At 40.6% G+C, this 22,337-nt stretch overlaps 1 protein-coding gene across 9 annotated transcripts in view; it reads right to left on the bottom strand.

Annotated features, from left to right (window-relative positions):
• Positions 1–22,337, bottom strand: part of ELAVL2 (ELAV like RNA binding protein 2) — a 94,799-nt gene that overhangs the window by 61,784 nt on the left and 10,678 nt on the right. The window contains exon 1 of one of the 9 annotated variants that reach the window (XM_030969537.1): positions 18,674–19,402. The exons of the other annotated variants lie outside the window; for them this stretch is intronic. The gene's annotated coding sequence lies outside the window, so the exon portion shown is untranslated. Of the gene's footprint in view, positions 1–18,673; positions 19,403–22,337 lie in introns of those variants that run through there. 9 annotated transcript variants of the gene reach the window in all.

The following is a 22,337-nucleotide window of genomic DNA, read 5'->3' as shown; positions in this document are numbered from 1 at the left end:
CCTTCTGCCTTCACTCAGAACACAAGTTTGAGATAAGAAAGTTAAGTCTTAGTTTATCTCTAGCATCCTATATAAGATGTCAAATCACATTATTTTTCATGGCACCCAAAGGCTGACTTCTCAAGTCTTGAAGAATATCTCAAAAGAAACTAGATGTATTTTATATTGCAACATATGCTCTAACATGGAGAGAAGAACCCAAGTTTGGACATTTTAGTCTTTGTTTCATAATGAAGCTGACTTCCAAAGCAGGAATGTTTCACTTCCATGGGCTGAACATTATGCACAACTTATGCAGAGGAATCACTAAGTTAATGAGGACTGTTTCAGAAACAGTATGCATCCTCCCTCCTCCCACTTTATCTTGCAAAAAAATGACACCACATAAACTACAGAGTACTTACATCTATACTTCACCAGGAAAATCAAGAATGTGTTTTACTACAGCAGGGAAAAAAACTCCAAACATCAAAAGTAAGCCCTGATGACATGCTGACAAGAACTCAACAAGCATCAGTGCTTTGGAGGAATCTGAACAAAGTGTTGGAGTCAGTATTAAAAGATTTGCTGGTACCAGGCATGGGGAATCACTGTGCTACCTCATACATTCCCATTAAATATACAGAAGAGTCCAAAACAGTTAAAAAGATAAAAGTTACACTATTTACATAGTTTGGTTTTGGTTGTAGGGACTGAACTCCCTTAGATGCCGCTGTCAAAAAAAGCACCATCCAGATTACCCTGGAACAGATTCTTGACATTATAAATGCAGCAGATGAGTTTGAAGAAATCTGTGCCACTGGATGTCAGCACATTCTACCTCTAAAACAATGCGTATCAGGAAGAAAGTATTTAATTCCCACTATTCAGTAGGACAGACTTAATTTAAGCTTTCCTGCCCACAATTCAGGTGTAAGTATTTAAAAGAACAGCATAAGTAAAACCATAAAACCACAGGCATAAGAATCACCCACTTCTGGAAATGAAGTTGTAGTCAAGATAAGTAAAATTTGAAAGGAGTTAGTTCATCTGAACTACTATATTGTCTCACAGCCATAAAGCTAGGAGTTTGCCTTCTTCACACGGCAATTAACTACTTTCCACCAATTTCCTAAACAAAGACCAGCACCTCTAAGTCCAGCAACCCTGGTATTAACAACACACATCTCTGACTCAAAGATCAAAACTGTGTTTCATTATACAAATACAGTATTAAAGAAGACATGATTGGTAGGCTATTTTTAAACCAACAAGTCAAATAGAATTGTTATCCACTTAATTCACTCTGCAGATATTTTATACTTTTCTACATTAAATGTAGCTTTCAGTAAATGTTCAACTTTTAGCCTTCAAGAGTTTATTCTTTGTTTTGATTTTTGGTAAAATACTAGAAGAGTAAGTTCCTAGAAGCATCAATAAAGAAAAAAGGAATTTAAGGTCTCCTTACTGCATAAATACTGTACAAAATGCACAGTGACACGTAACGTGCAAGAGAGTTCTGCAAAACCCCTTCTCACATAAAAGATGTCCAAGTGCCCAGAGTTTGCTGAATTACAGCTCTTCTACTCTATGAAGACAGAGCACATCAGGACTAGCTGCCTAAGCAGTAAGTTGTTTCAATTTCTCCTGAGGAAGCCACAGCCCGTAACTTGAACAGGTGCACCTTCACTGCGTTAAGAACTGTCTGGACGGCCTGGCCCAGAGAGGGCAAAGGAGCAGGTGAAGGGTCTGGAGAGTAAGTTTTATGAGGAGCGGATGAAGGAGTTCTGGTTTATTCTGGAGAAAAGCAGGCTCAGGGGAGACCTTACCACTCGCCATAACTACCTGTAAAGTGACTGTAGCCAGGCGGGGGTCAGTCTCTTCCTCGCAACCAGCAAAAGGACAAGAGAAAATGGCCTTAAGCTGGGTCAGAAGAAGGTTCAGTTTGGACATCAGAAGGAAATGCTTCACTGAAAGGGTTGTTATCCATTGGAATAGGTTGCTCAGGGAGGTGGTGGAGTTCACAATTGCTGCAAGTGCTCAAAAAATTATTAGATATGGCACTCAGTGCTGCAGTTTAGTTGACATGGTCATGTCTGGTCAAAGGCTGGCCTCAATAATCTTGGAGGCCTTTTCCAGCCTTAACAAGTCTAAGAATTTGTAGAAAAGAAATATTTAAAGAACACTGTTTCTTGAGACTGCCAAAGTTCATTTAACCATACCAAAGCTCTGGAGTCTGATGTTGAAAAGACTTCCTACAAGTCAGTGCATGGAATGGTTGAAAAAGTTAAAGTCACAAATTTTAATGTCACTTTATCTAAAATCTATGACACTGGAAGAGTCAAGGTCAAAGGGAGGGTAAGACTGGGATACCACACAAGAAAAAAAGAGAAGCATTCTGACACTGAGGACCTGCCATCAAGCATGACTTGGCTGACTATGAAAAGGGCTTTAAATATAGTAATTCTTCCCCATTTGCAAGAAATGGACTATTGGTAAATTATCTCCCAAACTTACCGCAAATTCAAAGAAGAAAAATAACAGAGACTAAATATACTTATTATAACCTCTGCCACAGAAGCGTGTACAAGTTTAGACTTTGCTTTCTTTACTACACATCTTGAAAGGACATGCAACTGCTCTGTAAGAATTATTCTATTTGTATACAACAGCTTACTGAAAAATGGACTCAACATAAGCAATTATCAAATATTCTGTTATTTGTCTCAGCTATGCTTAAACTCCCTGCAGAACATAAGGAAGAACTGCTGAAGTAGGGTTGGGCACACGTCTCCGAATAACCTCCACCGAACCTACAAAATCTCAGTAGGTTGCTAGAAGGTTAAACAACTGTAACAGGAAGGCTTGAAACAAATATAGCCAAGTGTTAGTCTTAATTTGCTGCTTTTTTCACTGGTGCAACATCAATTTATTTATTCAGTTTGCTTTTAATAGAGATCGAAAATGCACCTCATAGAGAGAAGAACAGAGAATACTGCTGTAACCATCCCTATTAAATTCAGAGAAAATAACTCCCTTCTCTTCAACATCTTTGGACAATGACAGTAGCTCTCATTTTAAAGCCATATGACAACTTCACTTAGATAACAACTAAAAATGTTTAGGCACAGAAAATGCTTAAACACAGAAAGGTTCTCAACTAGCAGAGGCTGTCCTCACAATAAAGATATCCCATATGGCAACTATTTTTAGACTGTTAAGTATCAGAGGTTAGACAAATCACATGGTTGTCTCCAAACTACCAGTTCCTCAGCTGATTTTTATCTCTCACATAAAGAAAAAGCAATTTGGGACAATTTTTAGAACTAACATAGTTAAAACCTGAAAACTGTGACCTCTTCGGACTTTGTTTAGCTTCCATAACTACCTATTCTTTCCAGTAAAGGCCTGAAAAGAAAGCAAGCCTGTAACTTTTGACAAAAATACCTAGAACATTCAAAGCAGATCAGCTGAGTTTACTTAACTGGGCTCTAATTCACTGCAGCTGCATCTAATGAACCACGAAGAAAAGCTTATTATTGCAGTAAGTGACAGAGCTCAGTGGCTGAACACTCTCCAAGTTTCCAGCATCCTTCAGTTGGCTGTACTCAGCATCAGCTACTGAATGACCTGTGTAGTGTAGCTAAGCATACAAAACCAGTAGACAATACCACCTCCCCTGCCTTTGTAACTTCCAGGATGTATTATCAAGAGGGTATCAGGTAGGGTATGCTACCAGATCCGTTCAAACAGTCAGCTGCTAGCAGAGAATGTCTGAATTCATTGATCCTTGAAGTACTCACCTGCTTTAAACACTGAATAAGAGTTAAAGAGTTCTTGTAATGATAACTCATACACAGACTTTGACATAGGAGTATGCCACATGGGAGACAGGAGAACACCCTCAGCTGCCTGAAAGACCTTCAATCTCATCTTTCCAACTAGTGACTGCAGGTGATCTAAAAACCTCAGGACTTAATGCAACTTGGCTAAATATCAGTTAAAACCAGACCCATTACCTCTACATACTACACAAAAATAATTTAGGGATTCCCACAAAGAATTACATAAAACTTTTATTTAAAATGAGCAAATGTGTACAGTGCACAGGAAGTCTCAGGAAGTCTCAGTGACAGATTACTAAACTCAAGCTTAGTTCTCTAAAATTCCCATCTCTAAAATGGAATTTGGCCTTTGATATGCTAGTATGTTTAAGCTCATATTTTAAGACCATGGTTCCATGAGGAATTCCATCCATATCCTTCTCCAGAATTTCATGTGTACTTTTCCATGAGCAAGTTTTCTAGTCTCAAACAGAACAGTATGCAAAATAAATAAATCAAAATGCATACTGAGTAAACTGAAGCATTAAATATTAAGTTAAATGCATTGGGTTCACGTTTTTCCTCTTATGTCAGAAAGGGATGTGGTGCAGAAGCCTCAAAAGCCATGTTTTCAGCTTTGACTAAGACAGATTCATACCAGGTGCATCAAAAAGCACTGTCTAAGAAAAAAAAAAAAATCAGTAAGATTAAAGGTCTCCCAATTCTGGTAACAGAAAAGTGTCACACTGAAAACAAGAAACTTCAGCAATTTACTCAACAGCTACACTCCCATTTCAGAGGTACGTAGAACACATGTAAAGACTCCCAAACAAACAGGAGAAACAATGACTGAGAGAAAAATAATTTTGTTCCAGGAAGTTAATGATTTTTTTTTTTTTGTGCAACAGCACAGAGAGTGTTGAGCTTTCTACTTCATTTATCAAAGAAAATGCACAATCAAGTCAACATTCTTAAGTAAACCCTTCAGAAGGAAGGTGGGTAAACCTCAAGGAAAAGAGGTAAATTAACCACACATCTAGTTCTAACCCAAAGCAGCACTGCCTTTAAACAGCCTTCCAGAGGAAGAAACACTAACAGGGATTTTGGAAGTATCTTAGTATGCCCAAGCACTACAGGCTAAAATTAGAAAGAATGTTTCCGCCAGAATTTCTCTTGTATTTCTCTCCCTTTAATTTTTTCATACACTACCAAAACCACTTAATTCATAGAGAATTTCAGAAAATACACAAATGCTTAATGATGTCTTTCCCCACAGCTGATTTACAACACACGTACCAACTATTTCTCCCCCTACCACTCCCACAGGGTCCCAAAACCAACAAAAGCATCAAGTAAGAAAGAGTCTCTGAATAGTAACTCAAAAACTAATATAAAATGGCAGAGGAGGAAAAAAATCCACAAAAACAATTCTTATTCCCAGTATTTTAAAAAACATTAAGTGGTGCAGTCTCCCAACTGTCACACCAGCCTGCTCCATTCTATTTTGCTTATGCAAAATACAGATTGTTATACTTTTCTACAGAATCCACTACAGTAAGTGGATTAGCTATACAGACTAACATTATTAGCAAGGCTCTTCTCTGAGGCACTAAGAAGAGGTATAACTCTTAAGGTGAATTTCTGCATTTATTAAGACAAGGCACAGAAAAGCAGTAGGAATTTTTCAAGAGAACGAAGAAAGCAGTGAGTGGTAGAGGTAATTCAGCAGGCAGAGAGAGTGCACTGGAAAAGCAAGTGAAGAAAAGTGGCATCAACTGTTTTGCAAGCCTATCACAATTGGATTACCTGATCCAGAATAAACTGTGCCAGTGTAAACTGACCTAGCAGATTCTGTTCACCTCAGGGAGCAACCTGCTTCTGGGACTGCTTGTTCCTTCTGGTTTTTAGCCAAGTGTTTGTGATTCAATGATTGAACAGCATATAACCATGGAATCTTGGGAGTTCATTAGGGAGGTAAACACTCTTATTACCACCTCCATGAAATAAACTGCTTCATCCCATGAAGGAGTGTCCCCCAAACACTCATGCTCCACAAGACTACAAACCAGAAAGAATATGAGTCAAGTTTTTCTAGCAAAACACAGGTGCTCCTGAAAGCTTACAAGTAAGGGAACTGAAGCCTCAAAAACTTAGCATTTTATTTTAAATATTTACAGAATGCATCAAGGAGGAGAAGAGGAGGATATCTCAAATAAAAATTGACATAAAATGTTAAAGCACATCAATACAACCCAGGCAGTAACACGAAGAAATCAACAAAAGCTTCATCAGGTGAGCTCAAGGTTGCTGGGAGCCCTCTACTACACAAAACCTTGACTTCCAAACCTTTCATATTTGAAAGCTTCATTTACATTTTCCAAAAAAGCTATAAGCTATCAACCCTTACAACCTGCTCTAACTGCGTGTGTCTGAACAGTTTTGAGGAAACTGCTTCTATATATACAGTACACAGATCAACATTGCGAGTGCTACTGAGTGGCTAATCAAATCACCTAGATTTGACTATTTATCTTGTTTTGAAACCCCAACTACAAGCCATACTTCTATCCCTTCCTTTTGGAGAACTTTCTAAACTTATGACATCAACTCTGTATTCTTATTAAATGAGAAAAAAGACTAATGTCCTAGTAAGGAACAACTCTAATGCTTAACCCCTTTGTTTATCAAGTTCACCCTCAAAAAAGTGGAATCCAGCAAGCTTGTGGGGTGTTTGTTGGGGGGTTGGGTTCTTTTTGTTGTTGTTTTTTTGTTTGTTGTTGTTGCTGTTGTTGATAGCTGAATTTGAGTTACTAGAGAAGAGTAAAGGATCTATACACAGAACACAGACAAGAGACTTATGACTTGCAAGCCTGATTTTGCCAACCCTGCCATGTTTCAAATTCCATAGCTGCTCCAACAATTACGTGTGCCATTTCCCACAAGTTTTCCAAAGCTGACACTCAGCTCAATAAGGCATCACATACTCTATTCTTAGAACACCTGACCACTTAAACCACAGACGCACACAATGATCACTCAGGGTTGGAAGTCGCCTCTGGAGACCACTGGGTCCAACTGCCCCTGTCAAACAGGGCTAACTAGAGCCAGCTGCCCAGGATCACATCCAGAGAGCTTCTGAGCATCTCTGACACAGGACACTCCACAAGCTCTTTGCTTCATTCTGAAAATGTCAGCACAGAAATCAACCTCAAGAGCTTGAAAAAAGCAAGAGCTGGAAGTATGCCAATGGATGTGAAATCCTATCCATTATAAAGTGGGAGGTGATCCTTCCCATGTACTCAGCCCTAGCTAAGCTGGGGTTTCATGTGGAGGGCTGGGTCAAGTACTGGTTTTCTCAGTAGAAAGCAGACAAGGAGCTAACAGAAAGGGTCCATTAGAGGCCACAAGGGTGATCTGAGGTCTGAAGCATCTCCCTCATGAGGAGAGACTGCAGGAACCGGGCCTGTTCAGTCTTGAGCGGAGAAGACAGAGGGGATCTCATTAATGCATACAAATGTCTCAAAGGTGGGTGCCAAGAGGGTGGTGCCAGACTCTTTTCAGCGTGCCCAGAGACAGAATGAGGAGCGACGGCTATAAACTAAACCATGAGAAGTTCCACCTCAACATGAGGAAGAACTTCTTTACATTGAGGGTGGCAGAGCATGGGAACAGGCTGCTCAGGGAAGCATGAAGACATTCCAAACCCACCTGGACACATTCCTGTGTCACCTCTCTAGGTGACCCTGCCTTGGCAAGGGGTTGGGACTGGACTGCATCCAGAGGTCTCTTCCAACACTAACTGCTCTGAGATTCTGTAAGATACCATTTGCTGCTACCTTAGCACCTTACTAAAATTTACATCATTTGAAGAATGCAATGCAACACACTCAACCCTCCACTATCACTCCCCAACTACTTCACCATTAGACTATTTTGCTCAACTTTTGAAGAGCTAGTAACCCAAGGAGACTGTTGCCAGGTAAGTGAGAAGAAGTGCCGTTATGGGTGAAAGTAATTTCAAACACCTCCCTGTCATGACAGCTAGACCATTACCCACTTTTAAGGTTTAACGAAGTCCAGAATAACTGAACAGCAATCACCATGACTTGCAAGGGACCTCTACTTGGAAGATGGGCAGAATATAGACATATCTGATTTCAGGTGTTAACAATGCAAAATCCAAGATACCAAAGATGTTATGTCTGACTTTACTAACACATTCGTCCAACAATCTCATTTCTCCTCAGTCTGAGTACTGTTAAAGCCCTTCTTCTACTGCTGCCACACAAGATCTCCACTGTGCCTAGGGCACTGTGCTAAATGTCACAGCTTGATAATGACCCCTCCTTGTTATTGTTATGAGGCACTCTCAGGTGCCTCATAATCCAGCAGCGTTGCAGCTCTCTTTTGCCTTTTCATACCAATAATCCCTGACATCTCACCTGCAACTGTAAACAAAACAAAGAGGCAACTCATTCTACCTAAGGTTTTGGAAGTCCAACTCTGTACTGTGTTTGCTCAAGTACTAAAAACTTCAAATTTGACAGACTTAGCCAGCAGCCATCTACAGGCATCAAAAGCTACTCATAATTACCAGCATCATCAGTTTTATGTCTCAAATCTATGGCAAACCATTTGCTTCCTGACACCACTCCAATAAACCTCTGGCACAAAAAATGCTGCAACAGACAAGCTGTTTCTTCAAGTTGGTTTCCTTTAATCTTTCATATACAAGTACCAACAATCTCATCCAATTCTAAGCAGATAAACTGTCACATAAGAGATTTCTAAAAGCTCCTCTTTATTCTCTGTGGAAAAAAAAAATCTCACTTTAAGAGCAGTTGTTTTCATACAGAAACAACTGGAGTAAAAAAAAAAAAAAGTCCAGACCTACCAGATACCCAGCCTGCTGTGCAACCTATTATCTGGTGTCCGAAAAGAAACTTTAAAAAAAAAAAAGAAAAAACTCAAATATGCCAGGGTATGTCAAACATGCTACACCAACTTCACTTTCCCCAAATCACCACCCTATCCAATCCCTTTATTAAGTCAGTTTTTAGAGTCTGTTTCATGTATTGAATAGTCCACTGGCGTTCAAGTGTGTTTATATTTAATTTTTTTCAATCCATTGCCTCACTAAGCTAAACACTCACCTTCCCCCTCAGCACAATCTGTCATACAGGGGTAACACTGTCTCACAACCAGAAAATCTCACATAATGAATGATTCAAACTTACTGGAAGTGTTAATGGGCATAAGGCACAAAATAGTAACTTTTCTTTAGCTCATAACACTTCATTTCTGTACAGATTGCCAAAGTGCTTTTGATTCTGTTTTCTATTTTTTGCATCTGCTCAGCTCAACTGATACACAGGACTCAAAATTTTGGAACACAATAAAGTTATTTAAAAACTGACAGTTATAAACAACCTAAAACAGATGGCCAGCTCTCCTCTGAGCTTAAGACTAAAGAGTCACAAAAGCTTGGATGTGCTCACTGGACCCATTTTCCTGAAGCTGTAAGTCTAGTAGACTTACTCTGAAAGACTACCCTAACACAGGTTCAACCCATTTTCTACTTTTCATCACCACCTTTTCATCACTATGGAAATAGATACCAGACATTTGCTGTTTCTTGTACTCAAAAAAACCTATTTCAATCAAAACCTGTTAAAGCACAGGAGTTCCTATCTGTGTCACAAAAGCTGGCCATCTCCAGGAGAGCAGAGCACCATCATGTGTAAAGGTTACTTGGGAAGATAAAAGCTGTAACTGCAAACATCCTCCCCTTCACACAGCTTTATGTACCAAGCAGGTTATCATATGGTCTGGAATATCTCTTTTGTCAGTTTGGGTCAACTGTCCTGGTGGTATCTCCACCCCCAAGCTCCCAGGCACCCCAAACCTCCTCACCAGCATGGCAGTACTTGTGTTCAGCGCAAGTACAAAAGTACTGCTCCATACTTGCCACTGCAAAGAAAACTAACTCTATCCCAGACCAAACCAGCACACTCTCACACAGTAATTGCCCAGAAACTATGGTATTTTCTACAAAACCTGCCCAGAGATATAAAGATACTTCTAATCATCATGCCTTTGGTGTACTGTACCGTTTTCTTCCACTTACCTCTCAATGGCTAAACTTGTCAAAATAGAGTGGGATGCCATCCAGAGGGACCTGGGCAAGGTCATAAAGTGGGAATCTCATGAGATTTAACAATACCAAGGTATAAGAACAAGTACAAAGTGCTACTTCTGGATCATAGCAAATCCATGTATCAACACAGGCTGGGGGATGAACAAATCAAGAGCAGCCCTGTGAGAAGAATTTGGGGGTGCTGCTGGGTGAGAGGCTGGACATGACCCAGCCATGAGCACTCGCAGCCCAGAGAGCCAAATATGCCCTGGGTTGCATCTAAAGCAGTGTGGGCAGCAGGGGAGGGAGGGGATTCTGCCCCTCTGCTCTGCTCTGGTGAGAGCCCACCTGGAACCCTGCATCCAGCTCTGGGGTCCCAGCACAGGAAGGACATGGATCTGTCAGAATGACATCATACGAGGGCTACACAATTTGTCAAGAGGAATGGAGGGAGGACCTCTCCTACAAAGACTAGGAGAACTGGGACTCCTCAGCCTGGAGAAGAGAAGGCTTTGGGGTGATCTAACCACAGCTTTCCAGTACTTAGAAGAAGCCTACTAGAAAAACGGAGGGGGACTTTTTGCCAGGGCAAGTAGTGACAAGACAAGGGTAAACGGCTTCAAACTGAAAGAGTAGGTTTAGATTAGATATTAGGAAGAAAACCATTACAGTGAGGGTGGTGAGGCCCTGGAACAGGTCTCCTGGAGCTGTGAATGCCCCATCCCTGGAAGTGCTCAGGGCCAGGCTAGACAAAGCTCTGAGCAACCTGGTATAGTGGCAAGTGTCCTTGAACATGGCAGGGGGGCTACATCAACACGATCTCTAAGTACATTCCAACTCAAACCATTTTATGATTTTTACAGGGGTGACTTTGACAAGTACTACAAAACCTTCTTGCTGAGCTCAAAGACTTGTGGAAGTTTATTTCTAGTCTCATCAGTAGTGTTTTAGTCCTTTATTTAGAATTCATTTAATTTAGGATGATAAAATGCTTGAGTTTGTCAAAAATAGAGGAGTGATACTAGAGCACTGGCTCAGAAAATATACCTAGCTATTTCTGTAACAAGAAAATTACTTGTGCCTTTAGTTTTATCTGTAATTTTTACTGGTACATTCATTCACAGACAGAAAACCATAATGTAACATCCTCGATGTCAAACACAACTACGAAAGGTAAATACCAGAATGCAGACAAAATTTTCAAGCAATATTAGAATTCAGGATTTCCTTCATCAAGCTCTTAACTAAAATACAAACTTATGAAAAGAAACAGCCATCTCTCTACAAAAGAACCACCTAGTATAATTTCAGGCTCCACTACGTTTTGAGGAGTCTTGCATGCAGATTGGAACTCCAAGGATTATGTTAGCAGTAAAGCCTGAACACAGTGGAAATGAGCTTCTCTAACAAGAAGCTTATGAAGATATGAAGATCTCTTACCCTCAAAAGATTTTCAGTCAAAGGCTTCAAAATGATGAGGAGACAGCTTGGCAAAAATGTTCCCCGAGATTCAACAATAACTTTGTCCTGGATTGCCAAGCAAATTGTATTCTATTTGCCATCTGTATGGCAGTTGTCGTCTGTTAAGGGGGCAGTTTTCCTTATCTTTTCCACAACCACTCCTCCCTCTGGGGAAACATCTACTGATAACAGGCTATTGAATGTCACTGCATGACTGATAAGAACTACAGCATCCCATTGTGAGATGCTCTGCCCAGGGGGACAAGCCAAGCATTCCTACCCAGACAGAATCTTGAGATTCTGGAACACCAGCAAGGCTTCTCCACTGGATTTCCCAGAGGAACAGCTGCCTCTTCTTCCACTGAATCTTCAGAGGAAGACTACACCCTTCTACAGGATAACTGCTACAACAGAACCACACCTGACACTCCAGGAGGACTGCAGCCACAGTTCCAACCGGACTGCTACCAACACCCTGGCCAACAGAGTGTCAGGTCATATTCTGACTCTGTCAGTCTTGTTTTGTTCTACTGCATTGTTTATATTTTTATTTTCTTTCCTAATAAAGAACTGTTATTCCTGGTCCCATATTTCTGCCTAAGAACCACCCTCAATTTCAAATTTATAACAATTTGAAGGGGGAGGGAGGCGGTTTACATTTTTTCATTTCAGGGGAGGCTCTTGCCTTCCTTAGCAGACACCTGTCTTTCCAAACTAAGACAAGTTTCTATTGTATCAGACAACAAGACTAGTACAAATTCACTCAGCTAGCAATTGTCTCCAGTCTTCAACATTTTGGTAGAGGATGTTGCTGATGACAACACATTTTACTCCTCCTCTGAACTACAGCTGTTGGTTTTTTCCCCCTCTATCTAAACAACTGTTTAGGTAGTGCAAGGTTTTTCCACTAAAGATCTGAAATCAAAATCAAACTCTAGATGTATTTGATGGTTATCTGCTTTCTGACAAGGTCAAAAATAACTTCATGTAGACCAACCAAGCACATTTTTTAGGCATGTTCTCAAAACAAGAACTTAGCTGGTACTGCACATCCAAACCTTTTTCAAAACCAGATCGCTAGTAAGTATTGCATCCCTGTCACACAACTCACAATACGGAAAGTAGATTACAAATAAAACACTAATTTAAAAAAGAGTACACAACCATGCACTCTATACCACATTAAGTCTCCAACTATAGCCTAGCATCCTACAGAAGAAACAAAAAGAAGTAAATACTTACAGTGTAACACTATTTGCATACCCAAGCTGCGTCTTTAAACACAAGGATATTAACTATTCTTACATAAGATGAAAAGCATGTTAACTTTTCAGTATATAACAGAAATTTGTTTTGCATCTCTTTTTGTTAAGAGTGTGAAAACCAGAACTAAAACCAGCCAGTCACACAAACTCTTAAAAATCAAGCATCTATACCATAGTACAGAGGGATGAAAAATCATTCTGTGCATTTTTTTAAACTGCTAGCAAGCTGATTGATTACACAGTATGTACTTTAAAACTGCTGAAGTTAATACAACTTACCAGCATTGCTAGAGACATGTCAACTTCAGAAAGCTGTCTGGAAAAAGCAAGGCAGAACAAAGACTACACAAAATGTGGGCCTTCTGCTGAATGGGGCAGAGAATCTGGTGACAACAGATATGGAAGAAGCTGAGTTGGCCTACCTTTAGCCTTGATCTTTACTGGTAAGACCAATATAAATACCAGATGGAGAGGAGTAAAGAAGGTTAAGACACTCTTTTTAGAGGTATCCAGTATCAGAACAACATATGTTTAAACATATGAGAACTTATTCCCACAGCTAGAAACACTGACAAGCACAGAACAACATCCACAGAGAACACAGACCCTCTGGGCAGAGCAGGAGGCATCCAAAACCCAACTGGACATTGTTTGGGGCAGCCTGCTCTAGGCTGACCATGCTTTAAACTAAGGATTGAACTAGAGTACCTCCTGAAGTGCCTGCCAATCTAAATCATTTGTCATTAATATAAATTAAGCACCTTTGATAGGTTTTAATATATTAAAAAAGCTAAAGTATGCAGTAGACGGCTGTTAACCACTAGCATCAGCTCCAGTCAATGAGAACAGCACTGAACACAAAAACAGTACATCACATCTGTGTCCTTCTGTTTTCCTGCAACTACAGAAAGATCTTTTCAGAGGTTTCCATGTCATCCTATTATTTCACCTGTAATGACAAACACTGTTCACTTATACTATATTTCATTAACATTCAAAAGCATTTGCAGGTACTGGAATACATTATAGTACACCTACACATCAACTTTTACCTTCCACAATTCTGTCAACAGCAATACTGCTTAACGGGCAAGATAAGGCAATGAGAAAAAGCAGAAGAGAGCCTGAAGGAATACCCAGGACCTTATTTCTCAGACCAAGGTATTTCTGGTAATTTTTTGGTTTAGTGTTTTTTATTTTTAGCCAAGTTTCCAACTAGCATTGTGATATAATGCATATGAATATTGGGATAAAAAGATAATACATCTCCCATGCATCCTGTGGATGGACTGCTACCTTTAAAATGACACTAAAAGAAAGCACCAACAGTAAAACAAAGGAGATGCTTGTGTTACACCATTAACCAACATAAATGAAGAAAGAATAAAACAAAAGGCTCCAGAAAAGCTACCTGGCAAACCAGCATTCTACTTCTAAAATCAGCTCAATACTGCTGCTTACAAACTCATTATATTACAACTATTTGCAGTTTTCCACTTCACATGCAATTCCATCTTTCAGTTTATCTGATGAAATACATTTTAGAACATGGATCAGAACAGTGTGCTCAAGAGTACATAAAGCATTCCATTTATGCTCAGGAGAATGCCCTGTTTTTTCCTAAAAAGTCCCACTTTCCCCTCAAGCTTATAGATCTGCCACTGTTACCAGCATAAATAGGTAAGCAAATGGAAGACCTGTGTCAAGACAACACTTCTTTCAAAGGAGTCCTGCCAACACCACCTTCATTTTCTAAGGAAACCAATGCAAATATAATGGATTACCAGACTTAGCAACCAAGTTTGGAAAATAAAGCTTTATGCTTCAAAACTTTTGATAAAGATTAAACTCCTTGAATATTGAGTTGGTATACCTCCCCAGTTCCTTTCTGACATTTCTACTGCAGTCCACCTCCTCAAGGCTGTTTGTGACAGTTTCTTTATCAAACACAGACAGACAAGATGTGACATGCCTTTACAGGGGCTTCAGAACTGAATTATTCAATGCTAAGGAACAGCTGTATGCAAGCTATAAAAAGAAGTGCAAACACACACGGGAATGAACTGAAGCAGAAGCAAGCTGCCTCAAACAGCAACTGTTGCATGATCCATTGTGCGGGTTCATCATCACTGTTTTGGCTTTCTAGGATTCTTCTCCTGCACACATCAGATCTTGCCTGTGTAATTATTCATCAGAGTCTCCACAGACAGGTTCTGAAAGCACCGTTTTACAGCCCTTTTATACTGAAGTAATTCCATGGTCACCATGCCCATCTGCTTAGTCCTTTCTTGCTTGGAGCACCCATTAGACTGAGTACACTTGTGTTTTTCCATTACAGCCACCTCTTCAGTGCTGGAGCTACCAAGCACTTCTGACTTTATTTGCCCGATTATTGTAGTTTTGCTTCGATCCACCACCCTCCATCCTGATGGATGCCATAATTTTAAAACACTGCTACAAAATGATAAAGAAGGAAAAGACTGGAAACAGCCCAGTAATACCACCCAAGCCAGACATCTCCTAATTACTTCTAGCTTAAGATCTACAACCTGACTTTCACCAAATACCTATACCAAAACACCGATATGTCTATTTATAGACCCATACCAAGAAGGAAATAATTAAAATTGAAGAAATCTAACACACTGCTTAATTCTGCTGGTAATTCAATGCACTTTTTCACATACAATATGGTTTTGCAACAAGGAGGCAGGAAGAACAGAGTAGAAACAGTCATGCAACATAACCAGTGGCTCTGGCTTTTGTAGCCTTACCAGTGTCTTGCTGGCTCAGTAAATGTTGGAGGAGAAACAACACATACCAGAACAAGCCACAACTATTCACAAGAGACCACCTCTGCTTCTGGGAGCTCCGCACAGTGGGTCAGGCACATGAGAGAACACCATCACCACTGCATATTCCACTTCTTCATTCATCTTGCATTAATTCAGTAGAAGACATAACATGAAAAAATGAAGACAACTGATAGCTTAACATGAACAACGGTAGCTTATTACTGAAGTGAGGAGTATACAAGCATAAGCAGGATCAATAACTTTCTCATTGATAGAAGGCCCCACAGCAAACACAGCTACCTGAAGTCCTCACAGGTCCCATTTTCATCTCCAAACTGGACAGTGTGACATATAAGCTTGACAACTTCAAAAACCACCTGCTACCTGCTTCTCACAAATGAGAGTGGTAAACATGCAAAATCCCAGGGTCACCTACAACCCATGCTAACACAATCCATTTTGTGCCCAAGTACATATGATGTGGAGAAAGAAGGGAAGAAAACACAGGTCTGTGTTTTTACATCACTTCCAATGATGTTACTGTTACACAGCAGTAGTACTGCCGGTTTCAAGGGTGAATACACTTAGCTTAAGCAAGTTTCATAACAATGTTTTTTAAAGGCAGGAAAATACTGAATAGACAGCAAAAGGCTGTGCTCTGGCTATACCTGTACAGTACAGTAGGTCATAAGCACTTCCTAATCATAAAACAACAAAGAAGTTCCAGGAAAATATACTGCAGGTAACTGTCATGAAGCATGCTTTTAGAGAAAGAGCTACAGAGACTGCCAGCTGCTAGCCATCAAAAGCATGCCAAGTCACACTTTCCTTAATACATTGACGCCATTATCCTGGTTTTCTACAGAAAAGGACCTTGAGGAGAGGCTATTTTTAATTAAGTTATTACAACTCACTGGACTGAAAACATGCTTAAAAATTCATGCCAGCTTGTCTAGAAGAGGGTGATCAAGTACTTGTTTTATACAATTCCTTCTTGATGTTACTTAAAAAGGATGAGATTGGAGATCACTCCTAGATATTAGTGACAGAACAATCTCAACCTTTGGTCACAGAAGAAGCATTAACTAAGGACAAGCAAGAGTTAGAGACTACCACACACCTGGAGGTTTTATCCTTCCCTACAATATCAGTCTCTATCCAAGCTTCTCAAGTTTCTTTTGTACTTGCTCATGACTGGATTCAGCAGCTTGCACAGACAGAGCAAGCTTCTTCAATTCATCAATCACACATTTTATTTGCATAGTTGGATGATTGCTAGCCCCACCACTATCTGTTTGGTCACTCCAATGCATCAAAATGACTCACAGGATTAAATCCTGAGCAATAAGCTTCTCCTGAGAAAAGTGGGAACTAGAAATTGAGAGAAAACAAGACTTAGCCGCTAATTCTGTTAGGCCCAAACCATTAACTGAAGTTAGTCATCAAAGAGGTGAGGTTGGACCACAGTTGGACCTTGTCCAGCCTCTCTGCTCTGGTAGCTTCATCCTAGAGCACTGCTGCACCAGGCTGCATACAGACGGTTCTTGAGAATATCTGTGAGGGAGACTCCATAACTTCTTGGGACAGCCTGTTCCAGTGCACAGTCCCCCACTCAGTAAAGTTCTTACTCAGGTGGAACTTGCTGTGCACTGATTTTTGCCCATTGCCTCGTCCTACTGCTCTGCACCACAACCTGGCTCTGATCTCTTGACACCATCCCTTCAGGTACTCATAGACACTGACACAGACCCCCCTCAGTTGTCTCTTCTTGAGGCTGAAGAGGCCCAGCACCCTCAGCCTTTCCCCATAAGAGAGATGCTCCAGTTCCTAAATCATCCTTGTCACCCTCCAATGGACCCACTCCAGGACCTCCATGTGTCTCTTGTACTGAGTAGCCCAGAACTGGACACAGCATTCCAGGTGAGGCTGCACCAGGGCTGAGTAGAGGGGCAGGGTTCATCTCCCTCAGCCTGCTGGTGCTGCTCTTCATGATACAGCCCAGGATGTCACCGGCCTTCTTGGCCACCAGGGCACTGCTGGCTCATGCAGAGCTTGCTGTCCACAGGACCCCCAGCTCCTTCTCCACAGAGCTGCTTCCCAGCAGGTCACCCCCAGGCTGTGCTGGTGCCTGGGGTTGCTCCTCCCCAGCTGCAGGACCCTGCACTTGCCTTGGCTGACTTTCAGAAGGTTCCTCTGTGCCCATCTCTCCAGGCTGCTGAGGTCCTTCTGAAGGGCTGCACAGCCCTCTGGACTATCGGCCACTGCTCCCAGCTTTGTGCTGTCAGTGAAATTGCTGAGGAGGCCTCTGCCTTTCATCCAAGTCATTGATGGAAGACTGGGCCCACTACAGGTGGGAGACACCACTAGGGACAGGCCTCCAAATAGAGCCTACGCCGCTGGTTACAATCCTCTGGGATAACACTACAATGGCTAGTTACTAGCAGTCCCACATGAGCAATTTTAGATCAACTTAAGTCTTCCAATTTAAGGAGAAAAATTTCTTGTTCATCTTAACATACATTTTAAGAATGTACCATGACTACATAAGACAGCAACCATTATGGGTTTGATCAGTACACAGTCCAAACTTCTACGTTGTAAAAATGGTCTTGAGGCAGAATGCCCTAGAAGTGCAAATCAAGACTGTCAACACCAGCCTATGCTGTAAGGTGTGGCTGACACATAGGGATGGACAGAACACTGTAACAGACTGCCAGCAGAGGTGAAAGATGCCCCATTCCTGGAAATATTCAAGGTCAGATTAGATGGGACTCAGAGAAAACTGAAGATGCCACTCCTCTTTGCAGAGAAGCTGGACTACGTGACCTTTAAAGGTCTCTCCAAACCCAAACCGTTCTATGATCCTTATTTTTCAGTGCCTTTAGAGGCCACTCACATTACTTCACTCAAAGGACAGCAGGCAGAGAAGAACACATAACTATGAAGGTGAAGTTGAAGAACAACTTCATGTTCAGTCATGTCTTCCAGTCCTCCACAACGCTTCAGGTAGTTACCTGGTTTTCATGACCACTACTATTTACCCCACAGAAGGCATAAGATGCCTAAACACACATTCCATTCCTTCCTACCCCCAAGGTCCATATCATACCTGAAGTAAAATAACTTTGAAGCAAAGTGGAGTACACACAGAAAAAGGGCAGTTAGCTATTATTAAAACACATGAGCCAGAAGCAATACCTTAGCGCTACTTACTATCCTCACCCTCTCTGCTATCGCTTCCTTTCATGGCCAGGAGTTCCTTCCTAATTCTCCTGAGATCCCCCAGTATACTGTAACACAGAACAATGGACAGCAAATAAGGTACTGTTGATAAAAACAAATTGCGATCAATTGGTCGCATATTGCTAATTGGGAAAAATGCATGCCTTTCACAAATGACGAAGAAGTACGTGACAGAAGCATTATTGCCAAAAGTAGTTTTAGACAAAGGTATTACATTTTTTGTTGCCATACAGGAGTTTCTCTTGCGCAAAAGCACATATATGTACCTAGTCCTTTGCCTTCTCTAAGTTACCATTTAACTATATAATGCCACAGTCACTTCCAGAAATTAGGAAGCTAGAAATGCAGAAGTTATGTGGGATATAAACAGGGATATTAAAGTCTAACACACCATAAAATATATCAGACCAATACTGCTACATGAACAGGCTTACTTCAATCTTTACAGCCATTTTCTATCTCCTGACTCATAAGCCACATCTTCCCATTTTTCATCTCCTTTTGAGCCACATTTTCTCTCCTACTCTACCAAAAGGGGTCCTAACAAGCCTAAATTACCCACACCAAGGCACCCTGATCCTCAGGACATCATACAGCCTGTCTCTGAGAAGTGTAAATAAGGCCAAAACTCAGACGTGCTCTCCTAGAGGTGCGCTCAAAACACCCTTTGTCATCTGAACCAATATTCACATTAAAAAAACCCCAAACCAACAAAAACAAACAAAAACCCCCAACAACAAAAAAAACCCTTCAGAACAAAACAAAAAAAAACCCCAAACCAAACAAAAGCCAGAAAACCTCATCTAAACTTTTATATAAGCAACAACTTTGAATATCTTCTATTTGACACAGATTGGGCCATTGCTGGCCAGTAGCTTGCTTGTTATATCTCACCTCTTATACAGAGAGGCCATCACTGACATCATCATACTAATCATTCCAGTTGTCAAAGGATTGTCATTTGGCCCAGAACTGCCCTTAAGGATTTTCAGAAAAGCCTTCTGACACCCGCTACTCTCAAGTGGTTCATGCAAAGGGACATACTTTTAGCTCCCAGAGAACTCTAGAGACTACTTTAAAATCTAAATGTGTGTGCCTCTAGGCTGATCCCCACTAGGAAAACAAGTTTGGACAGATCATTGTTTATTCTTTTAATAAGCCAACTTGCATAGAGGAAAAGACAACTAAATTATTTTCTCTCAAAAGAACAGCATCATGTAACTCCTAAGAATTAATAAACATTTAGGTCTACAACCTACAATTGATGAAAAAGTTTGCTGAAAAAGTGCCAACTGACGATATGCTCTAAGTTTAAAACAGACTCATAAGGGCAACATATAGTAGCTAGTAATATTATTGTCCAATTACTATCCCAAATACCTGAAGACTGAAGAACTGGAAGAGTGTCAAAGCTGTGTTACAACTGTTAAAACTGTGCAAATGACTGAATTTCACCTAGAAATGCACTCATAAGAACAGTCAGTAGTTTTTCACTGCGCTGATGTTTCTGGCTCAACCACAGCTGAGCTAATCGCTTTTTTTTTTTTTTGTAAGACCCAAACTCTGCCATACCTCAGTTTTCCAGTAAATACATTCTGTTTTATTGGTAAAAGTGGTAGCCAGATGAGTCATTTGAGTCAGTAGGAACTTCAGATCATCTCCCGTCTCAACCCCCACCCACAACAAGATCAGCCACGTGGTGAGATCGCTCAGGCCTTTATACTGTATGGGCTGAAAACTCTCCAAGAAGGCCAACAGTACCATCCATCTCTGTGGACACCACGCACACTGCCTAGCAGCTCTTGTGGAAAGAAAAGTTCTCCCTCATTCCCCGTCTCTATGGCCTAACTCAGCCCACTGCCCACCAGGCTCAGGGCTTTCTGCCCCTAGCCCTGCTGGCATCACTGCTAGGTCTGCTGAGTTTTCAAACAACATTAAAAGTTACACGGAGTCAAGCATACCTTAAACAGACAGATCAGAAGGCTGATTAGCTTTATAAATCCATAAATTTGGGTAACAAGCAAAATTTCAGCACCACTCAAACTATTCATATTGCATTCCGATACAAAAGATACTTTCATCTCTTTGCTACAACCACTTTTCATGTTTCATGAAACTGAAGTTCTTACTACCATTTGTTAATTGTGCTGTACAATTTCCATATTTTCTTAAGAAGAATTAACTAACTCCTCAGTCCATACACATGAAGCTGCCCACTCAGTATCATGCTGTTCCTGAGTGTACCATTTCACATCCTTTTGTGTAGGTCAATGTGAAATCCTGCCTGCATGTACTGCGTTTGATAGCAGTTTACTCACAGTTATTCTAATTTGGACTGAATACCACATGTCTACAGCTCTTCCTAATACCCTGACAAGCAGAGCTTTTGAGATGTACACCGACCAAAACAACACAGCCATCTTAGGTCAAGCAAGCTACAAAAAGATACATAAAAGGGCAAGTCAACCCCATTTATAAAACAGGATGATAGCTACAATTAGATGGTCATTAATTTTCAGTTTTTTAATAATTGAGCAAGTAGTACCAGCAGCCACAAAAATTAGGTCTCTGATTTTGGACACTCAGAACACAAAGATTGCTCAAGATTGATACGCAGAAACCTAAGCTAAATCTGATACTGCACACTTCAGTTAAAAAAAAACCCAACAAACAAACTTCTGTAAAAACTATCAACTCATTTTCTGTTCTCATGCACTGCTTCAAGCAGGAAAACTGATGCATGCAATGATTCTATGAAATTAACTCCCAAGACAAGCAATTTGACTTAGCACTTCTTCAGGAACATTGACATTCCTCATTTCAGAACACCTAAAAACGTTCAAAACAAGCAATCCTTACTCCACCTGGTTTCACAACACACAGCATTTGTAAAGATCAAGAAAACTGTAACCACAAAAGAAAAACAGGTTTAGTTTTTCCACAGCAAAAGTCTGCAGCATCTGCTCCTTTTGTAACAGCTAGTTCTACACTTCTAACACTACCAAACTTGCACAGAATATTGCTGTTGATTCACAGAATGGTCTAGGTTGGAAGCAATCTTCAAATCATCTAGTTCCAACATCTGTGCCATCAGCAGTGGTATCTTCCACTAGATTAGGTTGCTCAAAGCTTTGAATGTGTCATCTCTGTTGTACCATTCAACACAGAAACAGTCACCATCTCAAACATCTGAGTTGCACAAGAAACCTTCCACACAAAAAAAGAAAACCTACAGCCCTGTTATAATTTGAGCACGAAGCTAGTTTTATATCATTCAGCTGCACTGGTTCAGAGGAATTTCACTACAAAAACCACTTTTCTTATAAAAATAGCCTTCAGCAAAAGACAAGCATGACTCCATTTAATTTTCTTCCAGTTTGCTCAACTGCTACAGAAAAAATTCAGCTACTCGGTTAATGAGGCTGTAATTCTCATCTTGCCTACCAACAGCTCAACCATGGATACAGTCCAAGGCAAGTGCTATTGCTATGCCAAGTTTCACGGTTTAGCTATCTGAATGCAAAAGCAGCTTCCACAGTCTTCTTCACTTTATGCAGCTCACTTTGTCAGCAGTTTTCCAGTTCCCTTCAGAATGGGTGCTCTGGCCAGATTAGCAATAGCAGTTTTAGGTCAG

This window comes from Camarhynchus parvulus, chromosome Z (genome assembly GCF_901933205.1).
Source record: "Camarhynchus parvulus chromosome Z, STF_HiC, whole genome shotgun sequence".
Classification (NCBI taxonomy): Eukaryota; Metazoa; Chordata; class Aves; order Passeriformes; family Thraupidae; genus Camarhynchus; species Camarhynchus parvulus.
Note: the sequence above shows the minus strand (reverse complement) of the source record. Positions and strands in the feature narration are given on the sequence as shown.